Raw genomic sequence first — 6,449 nt, forward strand, 5'->3', positions numbered from 1 at the left:
TTTTTTATTTTTTTAAAGAAGATGGGTGGATAAGGCGTGTAAAATGCCCATACACGGTCGGACAAGCTACTGAAAATTAAAATATCAATAAATCTTTACTTATATTTTATTAAAATCATTTAAAACAATATATATTTAACATATCATTGATTTTAAACCTATAAATATGTTAAATACTTGGAACATGTCGACTCAAACAGGCGTATACTTATCAAACCCTGCAAATAATGTCCTTTTTTAGAACTTTAAGGCATTTTCTTTTATAGCGTGGGTCTGGGCTCCATATTTTTCTCATAGTCCAATTAAGGTCTACTGGTACTGTACCAGTTATCGGCTAAGACCAGTTATCGGCTAAACTGAGAGTTCGGGTTTATAGCACGCGACAATCAAAGATTTTTTAATTCAGTCGTCTTTTTCGAATAAAGAAAAGTAAGTTTGCTTGAAAACTTTTTTGAATGTGTTTTATACGTGAGCTTAAACGATCATTGTTTACCGCTGATTTTACATCTTTGCACTTTCACAGTGGGGGAAGTGACGTAATAAGTTAAAAATAGAATATTACCTCTTTGTGATACGTTATTATATCCCTTCTTTGATTTGACATATAAAATCAATACATTTAACATGTATAAACAAAAGGAATTCACAAATTTCCGAGAGATTCGTTGTGCAATTGAACGCCTGATTGCACAATTATGTATTGAATAGTATACTATTTGGTGTATTACCGTATGATAATAAACGAATTATTTTATGAGTTTTGTTTATAATGTATCATGACCCCGAATATTTCAGTCTGACCTCACAAGGGACATAATTCAAACTACATTTAGCAGAGTATAAAATCAACATGAACACGGATTTTTACTATGTTAGTATCACGAAGCCGATAACTGGTACAGTAAATCGTAAAAACTCGGCAAATTCGGGGCGTGCTTAAAAGCACAAAACAAGATGTTTTGGGTTCTAAATAATGATATAAACTAACAGATTGATAAATAAGGAATTCACTTTTTAAAGTATGTCAAGTTTTATCCAAAAATATCAAGAAATAAGGAATTACGAAAAGAAAACGTTAAATTTTAGCCGATAACTGGTACAGTGCCAGTAATGGAAAACAAACCGATTTCAATCAACAAAAACGTGGAGAGATGACCCACTATACATTGAAAATATTATTTTGTATCCCAACAATTGTACGTACGTTTTGAAAAAATAATGCAAGTCCGTAAATTCGTAGCCAAAGTGACATATGATATTTAAAGATCCTACTTTGTCGTGTCGGTTAGAGTTACTGACAGGATAAAAAAAAAAGGAAGTTACTGACATAAGCTAACCTTATATATCTAGGGTTTTTATGGTATGGGTTCGATTCCACCAAAATTTCAGGCAATATTTTTTCTTATTTTTTGTTAAATATATTAAAAACTGAATATAGTTAGAAATTGTGCTTTGGCAAACTCGTTTTATAATATATTTGAATAGATTTAATTGGGACAAAATAAATTCAAAATTGTATTTCACGACTTAACCGAATGGGCATTTGTGCCATCTTATTCCCCCATCTTCTTTTTTTGTTCCCCCCCCCCCCCCCCCCCCCCCATTTTTCAATTTGCTTCCGACCGGCCACTGCAAACAGAGAAGGGAAAGAATCCATAATGGGAAAGCATGGTTGTAGTGCGATTAACAACAATGGTAGCAGACTTTAAGACTTTGGCTAATGAAAAGTTTATTATAGGAGGTATATACAACCTTCCAACAGAAGAACATTCACAAAATAGTCACACACAGAATCATACTGACCGTGGCATGTACAAATAAAAAAGAGGTGGAGAGGAACACCGTAGGATCTTCGAGCATTAAGAGTGACTGATATAGGAAGGAACCACACATTTGTCCTAGTAGAACTGAAATTGAAATTGAGAAAGATAAAGAGAGGGGAACGTCGATCAACCCTAGTGGATATGAGCAAACTCAAAGATCCCACATTCATGAAATAATTCATGCAGCTAGAGGTTAAAAACCGCTTCATCGTCCTGTGAAATAAAAGGAACTCGACATTGACCAGTTCAACAACACACTGGTAGAAGCAGGACAGAAAATACTTGGGTTGAAAAAGAAAAAGAAGGCAGAATGGATAACACCAAAGGCATGGAAATTAATCGGACAAAGACGCAAAACAAAGAGGAAAATACTAACAACCACTCAGCCATGCTAAAAGATCAGCTAAAAGAAACATACTAGTAATCAATACAAGGCAAAGAAGTTAAGAAAAGTGCACGGAGGGACAAGAGCTACTTTGTTGACAGGTTAGCGCAAAACGCAGAGAGGCTGCCTCAAAATAAGACATGGGGACGGTGACCTAATACAAAAACTTCGAGTGGAGGATTCAGAAGAACATATACACCTGTGCGAAAACAAGATGGGAAATTGGCCTTCAGCAAAAAGAAGAACTTACCTGTTGGAAAAAATACTTTGAAAGAGTACTTAAGCAGGAATGTCCAACAATAGCTGAAATAAATGAAGGTGTAGACACTCTGAACATCGATACAGATGTACCAACAGTTGAAGAAGTAATACAGGCCATCAAACTTCTAAAGAACGGGAAGGTCCAAGAGATCGACCAAGTTCATACAGAAATGATGAAAGCTGAGGAATGGCTAACACCTAACATCTTACTGATATATTACAAACCATTTGGCAGACAGAAACAACACCAGATAACTGCATGGAAGGTTGGTCTCATTGTGAAGCTAATAAAGAAGGAGACTTAGCTGACAAATAACTGAAGAGGAATTATGCTGCTGTCAGTTACTTCACCCTATACAGAATGGCTTCAATGATACATGTATGTACCCATATCCTCGTAAAGAACAAACTGGATTCAGAAAAAAGAAAATCATGTGCATATCAAATATTTTTATTGAAACAAACTTAAGAACAACGCAATGAATGAAACACAACTCTTTATGCCAATTTCATTGATTTTTCCAAGCATTTGACAGTGTACACCGTCCCACATTATAGAAGACCTTAGTGCATTATGGCATCCCCAACAAGATCATCTACATCATAGAAATGATAAAAACCACCATCAGTCAGGCCAACAGAGAAATATCCTGAACATTCCAACAGTCACTCGAAGATCCTGACTTTGCAGATGACAACGATTTACTAGAAGTACGTACAGCGACATAAGAATATCCAGAGTAAAACTGGTGACCTAGTCAAATATAGCAGATTGGACATAATATAAATGTAAACGAAACAAAATGAATAAAGATTAACTTAAAGAAAGATAGCGAAGACACAGCTAACAACAACATAATAAAAGAAGTCAATGATTTCGTATACTTTGGCAACAAGATCACAGCAAATGGAGACTCTACCATAGACGTCCAATGCAGGATAAACAACTGCCAACTTTCTAACATGCGGAACCTCAGAGTCACCATACACCAAGACCCAAACCTAAATCAGGACATTCACAACAAACATAACTGGAGTCCTCCTACATGGTTCTGAGTCCTGGAAGGTGACAATACCATCACTCCAAAACGAAACACCTTCCAAATAAGATGTCTCTGTAGGATCCTTAAGATGTTCTGCATGGTCAAACAAGATCAACAACAAAGAGCTGTACCAGGCAACTCAAACAGCTGTCATATCTGACCAGATAAAACAAACACGATGGAAGTGGATCGACCATGTCCCGAGAAAGAAAACATCGGAAATACCAAGGGTAAGATGGACGCTACCTGGAAAAAGAAATAGAGGGCGGCCAAGGGAGACATGGCGGAGGTCAGTGAAGAAGGAGATGAAAGATCAGGGATGGACTTGGGGTATGGTGTAGCAGATGTCAGGAGACAGGCAGAAATTGAGGTCTTCAGTGAAGGCCTTACGTGCTTTAGACACGAAGAAGACTAAGTAAGTAACACATAGGATATACAGAATACAACGCAGTGGTAGTGTGATGGATAATCCAGGGTAGGATTATTAATACATAATTGTAAATGTTGAGGACGTTTGCTGAAACTTTTTAAATTTTACTTTACCACTTTTGCTTTATAAAAATATGGTATTAATATTTTATTCAATCATAAATCTCCATTTGAGAAAATAATCGTACATAATGTATGCATCTGTATAATAAAAATTTCACCTTAAATTATTACTTTGGAAGACCAGCATAAGAACTTTGATTTAAATGAAAGTTCTAATTTTGTAAATTTATGTTCCTCACTCGTATCCACGAGATTCGATTAAAATGATAATTTTGAAATTGTAGTAGTAACTGCTATAAAACTTCAAAGAGGTAGCAACACTAGAATACTTTCGTGAGTTCAAATAGAATTTAACACATAAATATATATACCTTGGAGATGTAAAACTAGACGAGTTCACATTTGGTCTTAAATTCATTTTGTAATAGAGAAATAAAACCGAGATAAAGATTGAGTTATATTGACTGGGCCTTAGTTAAGGTGGTACGGGATACCATCATATTGAGACGTACTTCCTATCGAAATAAACAATAAAATCAAGCATAATTTTATAATTTTCTTTCCTAACGTTGTTACCTAACATAGTAGCGAAATGATTTAGAGAGTTAACTATGAAACTGTAAGTCATGAGTTCGAATACCGCTAGGACTTTTATAATTTTTACCTTTCAAAATTTTTTTTAAAACGTATTTTTTGGTCAAATATTGAAATGTTTTAAATTTCTAAACCGGTGAAAGTATCTGAATTACAATGTACTATACAACCTTAACATTCCAGACTGTAAATATGAATCCTTTTGAGAAATTACTATCCGAACACACTCTAGACAACCGGATACACATTTAAGCTGATGAATTCTCAACAATTTAAATTCACGTACACTATTAATGTATCCGCTGTTGACTTTGAAAAAATAAAAGCTTGAGGGGACTTGCACATGATATCAGCTGAATATTTTCCAGTTTTATTTTTCCAGTTTTATTCTAAAGAAGATTTAACTCTAAATTTGCTAATTGTCCCCCGCCGCAACGCGGAGCGGGGACATAGAAATGCCGGGCGTCCGTCCGTCCGTGTGTCCGTGGGTCCGTGTGTCTGTGGGTCCGTGTGTCCGTGCGTCCGTCCGTCACACTTTTTTGTAAGCGCTCTCATGCCTACAAATTTTGACGGATTTTCATTAAATTTATACCTAATGTTTATACCACTATTACCTTGGTCAAGTTCGAAAATCAGCATTAGTCGATACATTTTGTTGGCGTTATGGGACTTTGACCACAATCATGACTCCGTTTTATCCAAAAATTGACCTTGTAAGCGCTCTCATGCTTACAAATTTTGATGGATTTTCATTAAATTTATACCAAATGTTTATACCACTAATACTTTGGTCAAGTTCGAAAATCAGCATTGGTCAATACTTTTTGTTGGAGTTATGGGACTATGACCACAATAATGACTCCGTTTTTTTCCAAAAATTGACCTTGTAAGCGCGCTCATGCTTACAAATTTTGATGGATTTTCATTAAATTTATACCAAATGTTTATACCACTAATACCTTGGTCAAGTTCCTAAATCAGCCTTGGTCGATAGACTCGATACTAGTATACTGCTTGACCGGCGGGGGACCCTGGAATTCTATTCTTGTTTAACATTTGTAATGCTTAATAAAAAATTGAGTGTTGGAAATCAAAGTACTCGTATAAGTAAGATTCTTAGATCGGAATTATTTGTTTTGTAAACAGAGCTAGAGTCAGGTCTTGTTTTTGGTTACAAAATAATGTATTGTAAAGAAATAGATTAACATATTTTACACAATATGACTACAGGCAAATAAAAAAAAGTGTTATGGTCACACCAATATAATTTCTTGTTCATCTGACCCCGCACACTCGTATTTCAATGAATTTATACAAATAATATTAATAATTTCCCGCTTCCAGGAAATTTTGCGCTGTTATCTGTTCAATTGCTCTTTTTTGAATTTAATATAATTATAATTTATATTTCAGAAACAAGTAGAAAAAATATAACCGTCCGCTCATATTTATTTATTCACAGCCTAAAAATTTCGCTTACAAAAAAAATAATTTTATTATTTAATCGCTCGCCCGCTCGTACCTTTTTCATTAGATGTCCGACGAACAAAAAATTATATTGGGATGGCCTATTGTGTTCAAAATAACTTTTTGAACATGAAAACAACATTTGAATAGAACTTTTATTATTATAACACATTGCAACATGTGTAAACAAAACAAGAATCAAGATCTGCTTCCAAAACAAATAATCTGGAACGCTCGCTTGTTACTCGATTAATGATATTTGGAATTTGGTGACGCAACAGGAATTACCAAATTAACCGTTCGCGATACTAAAGGAGAAAAAATTGAACATTATAAACTCAAATCGTGTCTTATCCCTTTTGACCCCTACGTATGTTGGTACGT

Source organism: Crassostrea angulata, chromosome 10 (genome assembly GCF_025612915.1).
Source record: "Crassostrea angulata isolate pt1a10 chromosome 10, ASM2561291v2, whole genome shotgun sequence".
Lineage (NCBI taxonomy): Eukaryota > Metazoa > Mollusca > Bivalvia > Ostreida > Ostreidae > Magallana > Magallana angulata.